This window comes from Vulpes lagopus, chromosome 11 (assembly GCF_018345385.1).
Source record: "Vulpes lagopus strain Blue_001 chromosome 11, ASM1834538v1, whole genome shotgun sequence".
Taxonomy (NCBI): domain Eukaryota; kingdom Metazoa; phylum Chordata; class Mammalia; order Carnivora; family Canidae; genus Vulpes; species Vulpes lagopus.
In genome coordinates this window covers 2006169-2024842 of record NC_054834.1, presented here as the reverse complement: position 1 = coordinate 2024842, position 18674 = coordinate 2006169, and the positions used below count along the sequence as shown (strand labels likewise).

The 18674-nt window shown below is 60.0% G+C and overlaps 1 protein-coding gene across 3 annotated transcripts in view; it reads left to right on the top strand.

Annotated features, from left to right (window-relative positions):
* Nucleotides 1-18674, top strand: part of GRB10 (growth factor receptor bound protein 10) — a 146603-nt gene that overhangs the window by 25651 nt on the left and 102278 nt on the right. For 2 of the 3 annotated variants that reach the window (XM_041722548.1, XM_041722546.1), the window contains exon 2: nucleotides 7859-8010. The gene's annotated coding sequence lies outside the window, so the exon portion shown is untranslated. Of the gene's footprint in view, nucleotides 1-7177; nucleotides 7379-7858; nucleotides 8011-18674 lie in introns of those variants that run through there. The other variant, XM_041722547.1, reaches the window with a different exon arrangement.

Genomic DNA, 18674 nt, shown 5'->3' with positions numbered 1-18674 from the left:
GAACTGACACAAGAGTGACTGGCCATGCCTGTCACAAGCTGCTTTTCTTCCCATGTTTTCCTGGTGGGGTGTTGACCAAGGTTTGGCTACGTTCCTGCATTTTGCATCAATTGCCACAAGAAACAAGGTTAGGGGGATGCCAGGGAGGCTTGAGGGTTGAGCACTTGGCTTCGGCTCAGGGCATGACCCCGGGGTCCCAGGAACGAGTCCCACATCAGGCTCCCTGCAGGGAGCCTGCTTCTCCCTCTGCCTGTGTCTGCCTCTCTCTGGGTCTTTGATGAATAAATAAATAAAATCTTAAAAAAAAGAAAAAAAACTAGGTTAGGGACCATATTCCGGATGGCTCTGTAGTTGACAGTGGGCATCAGGGTGGAGGGTGTAGTGAGTACTCAGTAAATGTTGCTGAAGTAAATTAATGAAAAAGTCCTGACTTTGAGGACAAAGGTAAATACTTAGTGACGGTTAGAGAGGATCACGCAGCCAGGGGTGCCTGCCGCGAGCTCCTGGGCTGACAAGAGCCTTAGGATAGTGTCCCGGGGAAAATCAAGTGTCGCTCCATGTACTGCCCGTTCCTGGACAGCCACGTGTAAGCCAGACAGGTGAGGGGAGGTGACGCACCTGAGAGCATCTGTGACACGCCTGCTTTGTCTGATGTTTGGAAGGCAGAAGAGTTTCCTTTTTCTTTTTCCTTTTTTTTTTTTTTTTAAGATTTTACTTATTTATTAGAGCATGTAGGCATGAGCAGGGGAGGGCAGAGGGTGAGGGAGAAGCAGGCCCCCCACTGAGCTGGGAGTCAGCGTGGGGCTCGACCCCAGGACCCCGGGATCATGACCTGAGCCCAAGGCAGATGCTTCGCCAGCTGAGCCCCCCGGACGCCAAAGCAGATTTTCTCACTCCCAACGCTGCCCTAGGAGCAGGTGCGTGAGGCCCTCCTGGCAGGATCAGGAGCCTGTGGTTCAGGAAGCACAGCAGGGTTTCGCCACTTGCTCGGCCCATCTCCCAGCCATGAGTCCCAGGCAGAAGGCCGGGGTCGTGGGGAGGCTGATTCAGACCCCTGGCAAGTGACGACGGAGTGGAGCGGTCAATGGGGAAGGGCAGGGAGATGGGGCGGGTGGCAAGAGGGTGAGCTCCGTGCTCATCACCCCATTGTCACCTTGCCCTGGGTCAGGTCCATGAGCCGGAGGTGACTGGTCCATCGTGTCCTGCCAGGGTGGGCTTGCTGGGAGGTGGCAGGATCAGGTTGGAACGTTCTTCGGGGCCTGGGGCCCGCTTTGGGCTGGGCCGCAGGGTCGTCAAGAGGCTCGCGGGGCTGCCACCCTGCAACTCTGGAGTAAACGAGGGGCCTGCGGGCCGGCTGTGCCTGCCTGACCAGACGTTCCTTGTGCTGCAGGGGCCTGGGCCCTGTATCCTGAGCAGATGACCGAGATCCTGCTGGGGGGGAAGCATTCGGGTTGTGTGGGGTCGGGGTGCCTAGGTAGGTCTGCAATGGGCTCCCCTCCGCTCCGCTCCCTGAGCGGCGTGTGGCAGGGCTGGCTCGGCCACCCCAGTGTTGGAGCTCGGGCCTGGGCTAATAGAGTAGTGCACGGGGGGCTCCATCAGTGGACCTCGACTTCCCACCTCTGGGGGGGCTCCCTGCCCAGTTTGCAGAGGGCACCTTCTCACTTTGTCCTCACCTGGTGGGGGGGAGGGGAGGAGGGGAGAGGGGAGGCAGGAGGAAGGGGAGGAGGGGGAGGAGGGAGGGGAGAGGTGGGAGGTGGATGGAGGGGAGGAGCCGCCGGTGGCCAGGGCCAGGCAGGCCTGAGGAGGGCTCCATACAAGGACAGAGTTAAGACTCAGAGGATTCATCCTGCTGGATTGGCTACAACCAACAAGAGGTGACTGGCTGTGAGCGCTGGTTGTGCGTGCCAGGAGGGGTGCTGAGGGGGGTGCGGGCTGCCGCACGGGGTGCCGGATGTGGGGAGGTGCTAGGTGGGGGGTGCTGGAGGAGGGTGCGGGGGTGCTGTGCAGGGTACGGGGGGCGGGGGGTGAGGGAGGCTGCTGCATGGGGTGCCGTGCGGGGGTTCAGGGGGGTGGTGACGTGCGAGTGCGAGGTGCTGGGTGAGGTGCCGTGCGGGGGGCTGGGGGGGTGATGTGGGGGATGCGGGGTGGGGGGTGCTGCGCAGGGTGCCGGGCCAGCCTCTGGGCCCGCCGTGCGGCGTCTCCGTGGCCGGAGGCTCGATCCCCTGCCCTCCGGGACCCCGCATCCGCACCGGTCTGGTGCTTCGTCCCCGGGACCAGGAAGCCCAGTGGGGCCCAGCGGGGCACCCTGGTGAGCGAGGAGGAGGGGTGACACGTCCCGGGCAGGTGGGGCCGGCGGCTGGGGCGGGACGGGTGTCCACAGGCCCCGGTGCCCCGGCGCCCCTGCGGTCGGCCGCGCGCCCTCTCCGCCAGCACCCGCGTCCTCGCCTACTTTGCCCTTTGTCCGCTTGTTTCCTCACTTCCTGAGGGAAGAAGGGAAGCGCAGGAGGCAGGAAGGAAGAGAATAGAGGGGCAGGGTCCTTGGGCATTTCCAGAAGCTTCTGGGCTGCTCCGTTCACGTGACTTGCCCGAAGCACTTAATGGCCCCATTGTTGTCGCTGTAGGGCCGGGCTCCTCTGGGCTTCCTGCAGCGGGAGGCAGGGTGCCCGGAGTCACCAGCCGGGGGCTGCGCGGAGGCGGCCGGGGCAGAAGCTGGAGGCACCGGGGCAGAAGCTGTGCACTAGATGGTTCTCACCTGGGGCCTCCTGTCCTGTCTGCAGGGGCGTGTGCAGGCCCCGCTGCCCCCCCCCCCAGGCCTTGGGGGGCCCCCTGCTGCCTGCGGGGACTGTCCTCTCCTGGGGCCTTCCTGCAGCTCCTCCTGGCCTGCACCTGCACCTTTGTCACTTTCCCTTGCACAAGAGCATCCCCTCCCTCCCCCCTCCCTCTCTCCTCCCCCCCAGTCCCCTCCTCCTCCCGCTCCCTCCTCCACTCCCTCCTCAGCATCCTCTCTCCCTCCTCCCTCTCTTCCCCTCCCCTCCCCTCCCCCTTCTCCACATCCTCCCCTCCTCGCCCTCTCCCTCCCCTTCCTTGTTCTCCCCCTCTTCCCTCTCCTCCTCCCTCCTCCTCTTTCTCTCCTCCTCCTCTCCTCCTCCTCCCTCCTCTCCTCCCCCTCTTCTTTGTTGTCCTCCCTCTCCTGCCCCTCCTTCCTTTCTTCCCCCTCCTCCCCCTCCTCCTCCTCCTCCTCCTCCTTGGCTCTTTTTCTTCTACCTCCACGTGGGTGAAGGCTGCCTCAGGCCAGGTCAAAAAGAAGCCATTTTCGGGGATTTGCACCATTTAATGCTCGCGTGAGGGAGCGGGAAGGTGCGGGAAGGGGCACCGGGCTGGCGCACAGCTGGACGTGTCTGCGGGACCACAGGCGTCCTGGCCGGGGGACCGGGGCTGAGCGGGGTCCGGGCAGGGAGGAGTGGGGAGGACACCCCAGCCGGCGGGCGGCAGCGTCTGAGCACCCGGAGGGGCCGGCGGGAGGTGGGGCCCCCAGGGGTGCCCGGTGGCATGGAAGCCCTTTGCCAGCCTGAGAGGGCACGTGGGCGCGGCAGGTGCTGGGGCCGCTGCGGGCGGGGTGGGCTGGCGGCTTGGCCTTGGCAGCGTGGGGGGCAGGAAGGCTGTGGGTCCCGCGCTCTGGGCGCTGCTGCAGGTGTGGGGTGGGGTGGGGGGCTCCTGCCTGGTGCCACTGCAGGCCCCTCAGGCCGGGGAGCGGGGCAGGACAGGCGCGTCGGGGTTCTTGCCAGCTATTTTTTTCCCCCTCCCGAAGCTTGTTGCTTGTCTTGCGATTTTGTAGAGCGGGCTTGTGGCCCTGAGGGAGTCGGGCGTTCCCTCCCGGCTTCCAGGAAGGCCTTCCTCCGCGGGTTCATCACCGTCCCGGGCCTCCCCCGGGTGTTCCGTGAGGGTCCCTCATCCGTCGGCAGCGGTGGGGTTACTGAGCGCCTGTAGCCCCTTGTCCTGGATCTGGCGTTTCTTTCTTCCCTGGTGGCTGAGCTCCACCCAGGTGTGTTCCGTGCTCCGGAGCCTCCTGCAGGTGCCTGAGCCTGCCCTCCTGTCCCGCTAGCCGAGCCCTGGCCGACCTGCAGCCCACACCACTGCCCGGGGCCGTCCTGAATTTCCTCCGTCCATAGCACTGGCGTTTTATCTTTTTCTAGACCACTTTTGCCCTTGGTTTCTGTTCTGTACCTCGCTGTATCATCTGGGGGTGACGACGGGGGTGGTCCTGCTGTCCCCCTGGCCTGGCTGGCCCTCACCGTGAGGGTGAGGTTGCTGGTGCCTCCTTGTTCTGTGTTCTGCAGGCCACTTGGCTGCTGGACGCTTCTGGTACGTCCTTTCATTAGGTCAAGAGCGTTTCTTCTATATTTTAATGATTTTATTTATTTATTCATGAGGGACACAGAGAGAAGCAGAGACCCAGGCAGAGGGAGAAGCAAGCAGGCTCCATGCAGGGAGCCGGACGGACGTGGGACTCGATCCCAGGACCCCGGGGTCACACCCTGGGCCGAAGGCAGGCGCTCAACCGCTGAGCCTCCCAGGTGCCCCTTAACTGTTTTCCTTTATACTTTCCGAGGAGGTGAGGGTCATGCTCCCTTAATGCGCCGCCGTCGGCAGTCTCACGACGGGTCTTGTGAGTTTTAGTGCAGTTAGATTGATGACGGCGCCTCATTTGCAAAACTAATTTTCATGTCTAAACCGATTACTTCGAAGAGCATCAAAATCTTCATGATGTTTCATCTTCCCACTTGGGAACTTTAGCAGGTTCCCATTAACCCCGGGTAGGGGCGGTGGTCTGTGGCTTATCAGGGCTGCCCTGCTGGTCTCGGGACCGAACCGACACACGCATTTGCACGTGTGCATGTCCGCTGCCTGCCCGTCCTGCACTCGGTCCCCCGTCCCCGGGCGCGTGCGGGCGCTGACCCTGCCCCTCCCCGTTCTGCTGCCTGCAGCTGCAGTGGGAAGTGTCCCGCCTCTGTCTCGGGCCATGTCCAGGGAGGCCTCGGCTGGGGGTCCAGGTCGGCACCTCCGAGCAGCCTGTGGGCCTCTGGGAGCCCACGGGGCGGGCTGGTAGGGTCATTGGTTCTGGTGACTGTGGGGTCAGGAGCCGCGTTCTGGGCCCATTCGTACATCCTGAGCCCCTTGTGTTGGTCTCTGTTTGGAGGCCAGTGGGGGTGGGGTCCTCTGTCCTGGGCCGTCGGGGCATCCTGTGGGGTCCCCGAGTGTCCGCCGGCGGATGGGCCACGGGGTCGCTGTTTCTCAATTTGTGTTTCTCAAGTCGCTGTCCCAGGTGGACTCCGACAACAGTTTGATATTGAATCTAATTTTTTTTAAACTAAGGGCCTTTTGTCCCCTTCGACAAAGGCCTGCACTTTATTCCCGAGCCGTGTGGCCGCACACCCTGGACGTCCTAGTCCCGCAAGCTGGGATTCGTGGAGTGTCTACACGGTTCCCGTCGGCTACTCTGAGTATTTCATGTGGGAAGGCTACGCCGAAGGGAAGGTTAGTACTCCCTGTGGAGTTTTTAGGCGATATCACAGATACTAAACAGGAATCAGGGGACCTTTGCTGCTTTGGAAGTAAGTGACGACGTTTGTTTTCCGCCCGAGCTCACGTGCGTAGGATTTCGGGTTCACGTTGTGTCTGGGAACCTGCAGGAGACGCGCGGTCGCGATGGGCAAAGGTGCGGAGTCCTGGGGGCTTGTGAGACCTGTGGGGCCTGTGGGGCCTGACGGCCCGGCCGGTGCGGGCAGCACGAGCCCGCTGGTGCTGGCAGTCGTGGCCGTGGCCGTGGGCGAGCCGTCGCGTGCGGCCCCCAGAGGCTCGGTGACGGCACGTTCTCTGCCTCCGGCTTGGTCCCGCTGCTGGTGAGGACGTACCTCTCCGTAGCGCTCCCTGTTCACGTTCAGAAATCATCCGAGTGTGTCCCGTCTGCCAGAAAGTTCAAAATCCACTTTCTTAAAAATAGACCAATATAATAAAATAAAATAAAAAATAAAACCTCCAAAAACAAAGGTTGACGAGGTGGCGAGCTTGACGAGCAACTGCCTGCCAGTCATTTTCCTTCAGTTACAGATTAATCTGTGTTGCCGTCACGAGAGGCAAACCTCCCCGAGCGCGTGTTGCGGAGTCAGAGGCGTTTGTGTGAAAGATGCATTTGGGAGTCGTAGTGAGGCGCTGGGGCCCGCACCCAGGGGACGAGGAATTTCCCTGGAAAAGATGGGAAATGCTCAGGATCTGGGGGGCAGGCAGGTTACATGACCCAAGCCCACGTCCCCACATCCTGGCCCACAGTCATTTCCAAGACCCTGATAATTGTTTGACCAATCCTGTCCCCTCGCCCCCCTTTTTAAAAAAATTTTTGGTTAACTTAGCTGCTATAACTTAGAGACGTTTCACTTGACATAATTGCTCTAATCCTTTCAGTTTGCAAACTCCTCGAGGGGGTGAGAGCAAGTGCCCTTTGCATCGACGGGCGATGTTCAGTGCGGGCAGGCACGTAGTTGCATGTCCTGCGTCCGAAGGTCGGTGTTCCTGTGGCCGCCAGCAGGCTCTACTGCTTGCAGACGGCTCATGTGCTTAGCAGCCCATAGTGGGGACCCGCCGGACGCATCGTAGGTAATGGTACCTGGTATTTGTTTCACGTTTACTGGTGCACGGGTCCTTTATGGGCATGAGCTCGTTCCTCCCCCGTAACAACCCCGGATGGAGGTGCCACCGTCATGTTGATTGTGGCGCCGGGGACTCCGAGGCTCAGGACTCACCCTGGAGACACAGGTGGTGTCGGGATGGTGGAGGCCCCGTCCCTCGCCCGTGTGCTCGCTCGGTGGGGGTTTCCTAGTAAGTTCCAGGTCCACGACTTCTTCCCTAGCAGGTCAGAGGCAGGGCAGGTTTTATTTGCACCGTTGAAGGCCAGGAAAGGTTAGTTTCGGGATCTGCCCGTCGCAGGCAGTAGAGCGGCCCACACGCAGAGGTGGAGGCGCGATGCGGATTCTCAGGGCTGGGCCCTCGCCCTGCGCTCTCTCCCCTCCAAGCCCCGGGGTGCGTCTCGTGTGACCCATGCAGAGTCGGTGGCAGCGGGCCGTGGTGTGTTATAGCCCTCGGAGCGGTGGGAGCCGGGGTCAGGGGATGCCCAGGTGATGAAAAACTGCCCTCCAGCCAGGCCGGGGCTGGTCTCGGTCCTCGCACTGTCCTTGAGGCTGGCGCAGTCCTGCTCATCCCTCCGGAGAGAGAGTCGCGTGAAGGAATCAAAGCGAGGGGCCAGGTTCCAAGGGCAGGTCCACCTGCTGCCGCCCCACCTGCGCGGTGCGGGTGCTGCGCTCGTTGGAGCCTTCCTGCCCCAGGGGTGGGTACCCGGCCTGAGACGGGCAAGGGCCTCCGAGGGCTGGGGGGAGGGTTGTAGTCTCCGAGGGCCTGGAAGGATGTGGGCTTTGATCCGGGCTCCCGGCATGAGTTCCAGGCAAACTTGGCCTTGCAGGAGGGGCCAGGCCTGCGCATCCCGTGCCCTGCCTGTCCCGGGGGCTCACGTGCTGTGGTGGGGGGGGTGCCCTGCAGAGTGAGGCCGGGGCCCCCCGAGCTGCCTCCCTTGCCCCGATGGTCTCTGCCATCAGTTGACATGGCAACTAGAAGCCTCCTCCTCGACTTCTTTCTCCTTCTGCTCTTTGAAGATTTTTTTATATTAAGTATCATTGAAAAAACAAAGCAAAACAAAACAAAAAAAACACTCCACGTGTCTGCTTTGAAATATTTTAGTCTTGGGTGCAGAGTGGAAAATGCACGTTTGCACGGGTTCAACGCGTCCAGTGACGGCCTCTTTGACTTTCAGCTTTGGAGCCGAGCACCATGCTGAGCCGGAGCCGGGAGCCGAGGGGAGCGGGGGCCCCGTGACCGTGACCGGCAGCTGGTTCTCACCCGGGTCCTCTTGGTCGAGCCAAGGCAGCTGCCCAACCCACAGAGCCCGGGCACGGCCCCTGACAGGTAAGGTCTGTTGGTTTTTTCCAGTCGGTAGGATTCACCCTTAGTAGGAGAATCCTGTTAACTGTTGATTAATCCGAGATCACGAAGTGCATGCGTCACACCAGGGGCCTGACAATGGGTCCTTTATTCTGGTGTCTCTGCAGGGAGTCTGCACCTGCCTCTCCGGGCCCCCTGTCCCCTTTGCTCCCTGAGCCCAGGTGGGTGGCCCGAGGCCCGGGCTTGCTGGGCCTCGTCGGGCTCTGCAGACCACCCTCGTGCCTACTGTATGGGCCTCTCCCTCCGCAGGCCCCTTGGTGTCCCGTCCGGGGGGTGATGATACCTCCGGGTTGTTCAGAGAGGTGCAGAGGAGCCCCTGGAAGCTGGCAGCTGCGCCGTCTGGTAACGGTCCAGGACGCCAGGGGGGTTGGCGCTTGACTCGGCCTTTGTTTGCCAGCAGCGCTTGTGCCGGTGTGCCCCACCTTCGTGCTGATATCGGGGTGCCCATAAATAAGGAAGGTCTGGGGCAGGTGTTGGCACCTCCTCCCCTTCTCCTTTGTCCTGGCTGCTGGGGTGTGGGGTTCTTATCATGCTCGCCGTGGGCCTGAGATTAGCGGGGGACCTGAGCCTGCAACAGGTGTCCGCCCGATGCACCTGCAAGAGCCTTTGCCCCCAGGGAGGGCGGTGGGGGCCGTAGAAGCTGGGGCTGCGTGACTAAGGCCCCAGGGGCGGCTTGAACAATGGGCGTGTGTGTTGGCACAGCTCTGGAGGCCAGAACCCACATCCGTCAGGTGTCAGCGGTTGGTTCTTCGAAAGCCCGTCTCCCGTTGGCGCGTAGCGAGCCGGCCACCTTCTCCCCGTCCTGGTGTGGTCTTCCTTCCGCGCGTCCGTGTCCTAATCTCTCTTCCTTAGGACACGAGTCCTCTTGACTCTTGGTCCCTCCTAGGACCTCATTTGACCTTAATCTCCCCTTTGAAGACCTTTTTCTGAATCCAGAACCTTCTGAGGCTCTGGGGTTAGGGCTTCGTCTTGGGAACACCTGGGTTTAGCCCTTACAGATGGGACCCAGGGCCGAGGAATTGGGGTCCACGGCCCTCGGGACAAGGTGCTGGGCTTTTTCCCCAGTTTGCCTCCTCCCGTGACCCTTGACTGTACGATGCAGAACAGGAGGGTCTTAATCCCTTGAAGAACTGGGTTTATGCCCCAGACCTTTCCGAGCGTCACCCTCGTGTTAGATGCTGAATGACATTTTACACGTCCCGTTCCAGACTCAAAAGGTACATGTTCTCTCTCTACCCCTCGGACTCTGCCTCTGCCCCTCATCGTGTCATGTCCACCTTGCGTGGGACTGGAAGTCTCCACGTTGGCTCTTGGACCTTTCTGTCCACGATCTTTGTTTTTTAAGATTCATTTATGTATTTGAGAGAGAGCGAGCACGCAAGCGAGTCGGGAGGGGCAGAGGCAGAGGGAGACGCAGACGCCCCGCTGAGCAGGGAGCCCGATGCAGGTCTGGATCCCGGGACTCCGGGATCAAGACCTGAGCTGAAATCAGGAGTCAGACATGTAACCCACTGAGCCTCCCAGGCGCCTCTGTGTCCATAGTCTTTTATTCATGCAGGGTGGTTGGTTTTTTGTTTTTTGTTTTTTTTTAATTCATGAGAGAGAGAGAGAGAGGCAGAGATGCAGGCAGAGGGAGACGCAGGCTCCGTGCAGGGAGCCCGATGTGGGACTCGATCCTGGGACCCGGGGTCACGCCCTGGGCCGAAGGCAGGTGCTCACCGCTGAGCCCGCCAGGCGTCCCGGTGGTTGAGTTTTAGGACAAGGGCTAGAGGTTGACTATGGGCTCCTTACGAGGTGCAGTCACAGGGTGCAGATGCTTGTCAGAATCCAGTCGACCCCGATGGAGCTCGCGGTGTGTGTGTCAAGGGAGGCGGGTGGCTTAAAGGTCCTCCACGCCGGAGTCCGTTGGGAGAACTTTGGGTCTGAGCGTTAGGTGGGTGACACCCGGTCAGTCCCCTGCTTCACGCTGTGGCTTTAGCTGCGCCGCTGTTCTCTGCTCCAGAACCCCCGGTGCCCCTTCTCTGCTGCTGCACCATTCGGGCTGGGGCAGGATCTGACTGGTACTGGGGGAGCCCTGGTGCCCCCATGTAGGCGGAGCTCAGCGCATCTGCAAGACCAGGGTTTCCCAGGAGACCTGCGAACCCGTTCAAATGTCAGGTACGGATGGGCTGTGAGAGCCTCGGGGATCGGAGCGCTTACGTGCACGGAAGCAGGCGTCGTGTGTTGACACCCCGTGGTTCTGAGCAGCGTTAGCTTGGGCAAAGCGCGCCGCGGGGGAACGCGGCCAATGCGGAGCTCACGTGGAGTCTCGGGGGTCCCGGCCCCGCCGCCTCGGACGGGGCGAGAACCTGCGGCACCTCGACGGCTCTCGGCTTGTAGTGGAGCGGTACCCGGCCCCGTCCTTGGATGTAGGACCGGGCGGGGAGGGAGGTGGCACAGGGAGCGTGTGCTGTGGGGACCACGAGGCCCGACGGTGGAGACACGAGCGGGGGACACACGGATCACCAGGCGTGTCGCGCTCCGGCTGCCCGGTCTCTGCTGACTCTGTGCACGGACGCGTTTGCTCGTCACCACGCCCGTCCTCGGGGGGCAGATACAGCTTGTCCCCCTTCCGCGGATGCGGACGCCCAGGCGTAGGGAACGTGGGTTTCTCCACGTTATTCAGTGATCACCTGTTTGTGAGTTCGCCTGCCACTGACACAAGTTTGTGACCCCGAGTCAGTGTCACGGCACTTGCTGGTCACTTGGGTCACGCCGTGTCCACTGCCCGACACGCACGCTCCCAGACGAGGACCGGGTGGAGCTGTGCTTCCCTGTTGCAGCTCCGACCCTAAACACGTGTCCTTTTTTGCAGTGTCCCTGGTGCGACACTTTTGTCTTTTCTCTAGTAAGGTTGCTGCTCACACCGGCCCCAAGGCGTAGAGCTGGTGCTCCTGAGCTCAGGGAGGCCGTCACGTGCTCATAGAGACGTTCCTCGTGCCAGGTCAGCTTCGCTCCGGCGTGAGCTCGGTGTCTGGGTCGGCGGTGCCCGCTACGTCAGCTGTCTGGACAGAAGCTCACGGGGCGTATCGATCGATGCCCGAAGTGTCTGCAGGCTTACAGGAACCCCCTGTTCCCGTCCCGGGGCCCAGGTGATGGCTCGGTGTGTGCTACCGCACGGAACGAGAGCCAAGACCGGGCTTGCTCCTGGCCACCCCCGAATCCCCGGATAGCCTCTTCTCCCCCAGAGTGTTGGCTCGTTAAAAAAAAAAAAGTATAATTGAAGTGCAGGAGAGCTGCCTGTGCCTCAGACGTATAGCGTGATGAGTGTCAACGTGAGTATAGGCCCGTGAAGCCTTCGCCGCGGTCGGGGCGACGGGTGTCCTCTTTGCCAGCCTTCCCTTCCATCCTCTCCCCAATCTGTTTTTCGGTCTCTCCAGATGAGTTCGCTTTTTTAAAAATTATTTTAAAAGATTTTATTTATTCAAGAGAGAGACAGAAAGAGAGAGGCAGAGACCTAGGCAGAGGGAGAAGCAGGCTCCATGCAGGAGCCCGACGTGGGACTTGATCCTGGGACCCCAGGATCACGCTCTGGGCTGAAGGCAGACGTTCAACCACTGAGCCCCCCCCCCCCCAAGACGTCCCAAGTTTGCATTTTTTCACCGTTGCATAAGGAACTAACTTCGTTTGGCCTCTTTCCGCCGCCGTGGTAGTTCTGAGTGTGCAGTGGAGGCTTCTCCTCTCCGTTGCCAAACGCTGTCCCTGGGTGGCTCCGTCCCGGTCCCCGTCGGCTTACCCCCTGCCTGCAGATGGACAGTGTTTGCGGGGCCTGTTGTGTCGCCGCGGCGGCCGGAGAGTGGGTTGGCCGCCCGGGGCTGTGCAGGGCAGGGCTGCAGCCAGGGGCCCCGGGAGAGCCTTGCGGGCCGTGCGGGGACGGCGGGGGTTCATTTCTGCCACCTGGTCTGCGGGGCGGCCGCCCACTGGGGGTGCCCTTACCTTACCTACCTTGCCCGTGTCTCCGCGGGCTGAAGGCGGTGCCTGGAGCGCAGGTGCCTTGTCCTCAGGCAGCCGAGATGCATCTGGAAGGCCCGTCCCTGCGGTCGGCAGTGGCTGCTCCCGGGGCCGCGTGGCCGTGTGGCTCGTCATCCAGGCTGGCTCCTGCCTGTCCTCCTGTCCATGGGCCGTGTCCGGAGGCTGGTGCTCGTGCGTCTCAGTGACAGAAAGACCTGGCGCTTCTGGCGTCGGCTTGGGGCCTGGCTGGACCGCCGGGACGCTGGGCGGCCGTCGTAGCCGAGCTAGGGGTGAGCGGGGCGCCGGGTTTCCCCGCTGCTGGCTCTTGAGCCTCAGGGCTGCACGCTGACCTCTTCCAGATGCCTCAGCCCCAGTGAGGCGGCAGGGTCCCCGGGTTTGCAGCCCGGGATCTTCCTCCAACAGAAGCGTTCAACAGGGTGGCGCTCAGACGCAAGCCTGGAGGGAGGACCCTGGAGGCCTTCACGTGTGCACCTGCTCAGGTGCAGAGAGGCGAGAGGCAGCGAGGACACCCAGGTCACCCTTGGGCCTCGGTCCTTCCCCCACGCGGAAGCCCGTGGAGCCTCGGAGCAGCTTTGCCCCATGAGCGCACCTGCCACGAGGCGGCCTTTGGCCGTGTCGGGAGTCGTGCAGAGGGCGTCCTGCTGGGGGGCTCAGCCCGGGGTCGCAGAGGCAGCCCCTTCCCCACGCCGGGCTCCCGTGTGCTCCTGCCCGGGATCCGCAGGCCGCGGGCTCCAGCCGCCCTCAGCACGTTTCCGTCTGGCCTGTCGGAGGCCGAGCACCTGGGACGCTGCAAGCGGGGGGCAGCCCGGCTGGCGGGATGCTCCAGAACCTCCCGAGGGAGAGGAGAGTCCGTCCCTCCGGAGTTGCAGTCTCAGTGAAGGAGGATGGAGACACATCACGGGGTGCTCGCTGCTCGACGGCTCCTGCTCACAGAGGCCGCAGGGCTTGGGCCCGGGATGGGCGGGGGGCACGGAGGACGGTGGCGCTCCAGTCCTGCCGCAGCTTCTCCTGACGGGCGACTCGGTGTCTGAGGATCGGGGGGGCGACCCACGGGGCTGGTCCACCCGGACGTGTCGCTTCCGGAGTTACTGCAGCTTTTAGAACCCGGGGGGCAAGTGTTCCCCAAATGACACACTCTGCAAATCGAAAAGCTCCCGGTGGTTACTTACTGGGCCCCTGATAGTGTCGGACAAGCGTGGCACGCGTGGATACACATCGGTCTCTTTTTTATGCAGAAGAAATTCAAAATCGTGTGTTACAATTACACGTGCATGGAAATCCGAGTCTCATGGGATTATCCTGTTTGTAAACTTCCAGAACTTTGGAGTCGGGAGGTTTTGGCATCATCTAGTTGGTAGAGAACCGTTTTGACGTTCTTTCACGGAGGAAGCAAAAGTTCCTAAAAAATAGGCGTTTTGAATTTACGCGTCTCCCAAAAATCAGAGTCAGGACTTCCATGATGGTCTGGAAAGAAATGCCTTAGTAGCTTTTTTCCCTTTATTTTGAGGGGTGGGCCTCGCCCTGTCCGTGAGACCGGAGCTGTTGTCCCGCGGAGTCTGTGGCCGAGCGGATGTCCCTGTGTTGTTAGAGGACCAGCCTCCCTCCCCTGAGGGCTCTAGTCCCCAAGCCCCCATCCCTGCCGTGCAGACCTGTTGCCTAAAGCCCGAATGTTGAGGGTCCGGGGCACGTAGGTCGTGACCTCACCCCGTGTCAGGCAGGCCAGGCCCTTAACTTAGGTGGCCTTGTCTCCCCCCGACCCGGCGGGGGACAGGGTCCCCGTGTCACCCCCATCCAGGGGTTTGGGTTTTTCAGGTGTGGGGAGACAGGACGGGCCCTGCAGGCTGCTTTTGGTGGCTGCGGTCGCCCCGTTCAGCATCTGCAGGTGTCTGCGGTTCCTGGGGCCCGGTCGTGGTTGTCTCGTGACCTAACCAGGTCCCGCCTCTCTTCTTTGGAAGCCTGGTCCTCAGAATATGAGAAAAGGCACAGCCTCGGGGCACCTGGGTGGCTCAGTTGAGCTTCTGACTCTTGGTTTGGGCTCAGGGTGGTGAGGTCGGGCCCCATGTGGGGCTGTGCGCTGGGCGTGGCGCCGGCTTGACATCCCCTCTCTCCCTTTCCTCTGCCCCTCCCCCCTTGTGTGCCAGGCCACCCCCCCACTCAGAAAGAAAGAAAAAAGAGGACTTTGATTATCTGCAGAGCTTGTGGCCGCCTCCCCCAGAGGGGTCGGCCTCTCTCCCTCAGTGGTGAGGGATGTAAGTCCTACCCAGGACTGAGCGTCGTGATTATTCATCAGGAAAGACTTAGTTTCAGTTCAAGCTGATGTAGCTAAAGTGAAGGTGTTTGGGTGGTTTTGAGACGTTGTCAGAGCCTCCTGAGCCAAAACTGTGTCGGGGCCTGGGTGGCTCAGGTGGTTAAGCATCGGAGCCTTCGTCTCAGCTCAGGACTTGACCTCGGGGTTGTGAGTTCAAGTCCCACGTCGGGCTCCACGCTGGATGTGGAGCCTGAAAGGAGAGAGGGAGCCAAATTTGATGCTTCTGCGAACCTGCTAGCCTCCCAGCCCTGGTGGCCCTGTGGGGCGTCTGTTTATGACATTTTTTGACATTTGACTTATTTATGACATTTATGTGGATTGGAACTGTCAGAAACATCTGAACCCGGGATGCAGGCTGCGGACGCAGCTCGCCGTCCCAGCGCCGGGAGCGGTGGCGTCGTAGGCGAGGTTCTGGGCCCTTCTCTGACACGCGCCACAGGATGGAGCTTCGCCCCCCGGAGCCAGCGGAAGCAGGGCTCGCTCTCCTGACCTGCAGCCCATGCACATCTGATGCAGAGAGCACCCAGGAGATGGGTTTACTTTGCCGAACTCACCGGCGATCCTGGGAAAGCTCTGGAAGGCAGAGCAGCCTTAATGCTTTCGAGACTTAAACCCGGTGATCATACTCAGTTTTCAAATACAGAATTCACGCATTTGGCACAAAACTTAACAGCTCCATCTGCCTTCGGCTCAGGGTGTGATCCCAAGGTCCCAGGATCGAGTCCTGCATCGGGCTCCCTGCAGGGAGCCTGCTTCTCCCTCTGCCTGTGTCTCTGCCTCTCTCTGTGTCTCTCGTGAATAAATAAATAAAATCTTAAAAAAAAAAAAAGAAACTTAACAGCTCCAAAGCATTTTTTGTGAGAAATAAGCGCGCCCCCCCCCCCCCCCCAGTGTCCTGGGCATCACTCGCCAGTGGCGGGTCTGCAGTCGTAATGACCTGCAGGAAGCAGCCTGTGTGCGGGTTAACCGGGTTAGAGGCACCACGTCACCCCCGTGGGGCTGCTGGGGTCGGGGAGCCCACACCCCTCCTCCAGAGCCCCAGGGACCAGCGTTCTTGCAGCTTCGGCCCTGGACCTGGGGGCTGACAGGGAAGGGAGGAGGCTGTGGGCCTTTTGTGAGGTCCTCGATGGACCGAGACGACGCGGATCCGGGGCCGCCCATCCTCCGTACGTCATGCTTCCCTAGAGGTCTCCGGCTGCAGATTCCCAAGCTCTCTTTAGCTGCAAGGTCCCCGTCAGTGACGTGAGCTTCGTCGTACAAATAAGGGCCACGCTTTGAGGTGTTGGTCGGAAGGGCTTGCGTCTGTGTCTGTTCTGTGAAGTGTCTACATCCGAGCACAGTTTTGCAGATCTTGCTTAATTTTTCTGATAAGATCCGAGTCACTTTCCCGACGATTACAGAACCGGATTTGCAGGCGGCCAAGGCAAATCCGAGGGGTTTCAGTGGTGTTGATGCCACCCATTCGCCCGTGAAGGCAGAGGGAGAAGCAGGACTTGATCCGGGGACCCCAGGATCATGACCTGAGCCCGAGGCAGACGCTCCACCCCTGAGCCACCCAGGGGCCCCTAATCCAGCTCACGATCACAGTGGCTTGCTTCTCCGCGCTGTCCCCCGGTCACGCCAGGTGGGATGACCTTCTCTGCAGGAGCACCTGACCTCCTCTTCTCACGAGGTCCCGCGTTTACTGTGCAGCCCTGACCGGTCACCCATCCATCATCTCAGCACCTGTGTCCTCCTGTGTGAGGTGCGACTGTCTCCTCACGGGTTTCGGAGCTGTCTGGGGCTCTGCGCAGATGGACCTTTGCTCTTGTCATCTGCTTGTGTTCACCGTCATCTGCTTGTGTTCACCCACCGCGGAGGGGTGTCCCACCCGTCACTTCTGGGGAGGCGGGCATGGAAGGGTGGCGGGTGGCGTCCTCACAGAGCCCCTCGGTCTCCGTGACCCGAGGGCCGCTGTGGTTTCCCCGGGCGGTGGGTTTGTGATGGAGGCTGGGAGGCCCCTCTGCCCGTCGTCCCCCCGGGTTAGCAGCCCCGCCCTGCACTTAGCACATGACCGCACACCTGCGCATCCACCGCGGCAGGAGCGGAGGCGCGACGCCCAGACCCCGGGGCTCACACAGCTGGAAACTGAAGATCCGTGTCCAGCATCGGTCCCCTCCTCGCGGGGACCGAACCCCGTTCCCAGGGACCGTGCATCCGAGCTCAGGACTCGGGCTCTGGGTTGGCGCAGAGCGGAGCCTGGGGACTGACCTCACACTCGGTCTGTGGGGCGAGCAGAAGCAGGCTCCAGGCCTGTCTGGTGGGGACAGTTACGTGGATCATTTGAGGATTCGATGCTCCTCACAAAGCACCTAAGTGAGCAGTGTGGCCTTCAGCGAGGGCCGTCTGGGGATGTCGCTGGTGTTGGCAGGAGGCTGACTGGAGCACTTAGGCGTAAGGCACTGTGGATACTTGAGTAGAATATTCCAAACAGGCCTGTTACCGAAGACTGGGAGTATAAAGTCAAAGGTCATTCTCCTGCAGAGGGTCAAGTCCAGACCCTGTCCCTAAAACCCTGAAGTTTGAAGTTATTCTCCGCTGCAGGCAGTTGGGATAGCTCCTTGGCCTGCCTCCCTCCTCCCCCTTCCACACATCCGCGTTCTAGGACAGATTCTTGCTATTTGTGTCGGAAATTTGTAGATTTGTAAACAGCAGAGAACGTACCAGGTGCAGCCTCCCGCTGGGAAGCTGGCCCTTAGGACCCAGCTGTGGCATTTTGAGGAACTGATTATATTGCTCACTTCACACAGTTGTGGGAGGTTCCCTCCTCCGGCTTCCAGAAAGTGAGATGCGACTCCTCGAAACTTCATTGCAATTTTCTCCCCAATTTCCCCTCCTTGCGAACATCATAAAAAAGGATTAATCATGTAAAGAAAAGAGATGAGGGCAGTGGTTCTCAGCTTGAAGGACACCGGGGAGCTTAAAACAATGCTCGTGTGCCCAAGATTTTATTTTTGCTGGTCTGGGGTGCAGCACAGGCACCTGAAGTGCCCCGGCTGGTTGGTGCTAGGTCTCGGACGCAGGGTGCCTGGGGGTCACCCCCACTTTCTGATTTAGGGGGTCAGCATCCGGGCTGGAGCATCCGTATGTGTGCAGGTTCCCAGGTGACGCCTGTGCTGTCCATCCAGGGACCCTAAGTTGAAAAGCAGAGGACTTCGGGGTTCTGGTTAAGAGGGCAGCCCGGGTGGCTCAGCGGGTTTAGCGCCGCCTACAGCCCAGGGCCTGACCCTGGAGACCCGGGATCGAGTCCCACGTTGGGCTCCCTGCGTGGAGCCTGCTTCTCCCTCTGCCTGTGTCTCTGCCTCTCTCTCTCCTCTCTGTGTATTCTCATGAATAAATAAATAAAATCTTAAAAAAAAAAAAAAAAAGAGCGTAGACTTCTGGACTGAGCTCCATCACATCCTCCATCACATCCCTGTCACCTCTGTCACCTTCCCATCTCTGGCCTCAGGACCTTGCCCACTGCACTTGATTTTACTCTTGTCGACGGCAGGAATGATACAAGTGTGAGGGGGTGCATGTGTGCATTTGCAAATGCACACACGCACATCCCTACCTAGCCCGCGGCCCGGTCTACGTGAGCACTTGGGAATCATCTTCTTTTTTTTCTTTTTTTTTGTCTTGACAAGTTGAAATAATCGGACGCAAGAACATCCAAGTTCATGACTTGCTTTCTGTAGGGGTGAAGGTGGAAGGAGTGTGGGTTGCAGTCTGTTTTCTCCCTAGTATTTTCTATCGTAAGGATTTTTTTTAAAGATTATTTTGATTTTGGCATATATTTGTGATAAAAGTTCTGATTCCATTGAAGTCTCTAAGTTCATTTTTTTAACCATCTACAAAATTACCTTATGATTAATAAACACTGTATTCCTTTGCTTTTATTTTGTATATGGAGTTCTTGTTTTTTGGGTTTTTTTATTTTTTATTTTATTTATTTTATTATTTATTTATTATTTATTTATTTATTTGGAGTTCTTGTTTTTACTGTAAGTCTCTTCTCAAAGCATAACGTCCGTTCGTTTAGCGTGAGATCTCTGCCTGCAGATGTTTTGTTGTGCGGAGGGTAAAGGCCGGACCCTGGACGTTAACCACACGTGGTCCGTGTGCTCTGCTTTTGGCACGAGCATCTTGCCTGGGCCTTCGCTTCACAGCCCTGTCCCCGTGCTTGTCACCGCGCTTGACTTTTGTCCTATTCTTGTGTCTGTGCCCGCTCTGTCTCTGTCCCTCCCTTCTTGGCTCTCTTTCTAAAGCATTTCTATTCTGATGTGCT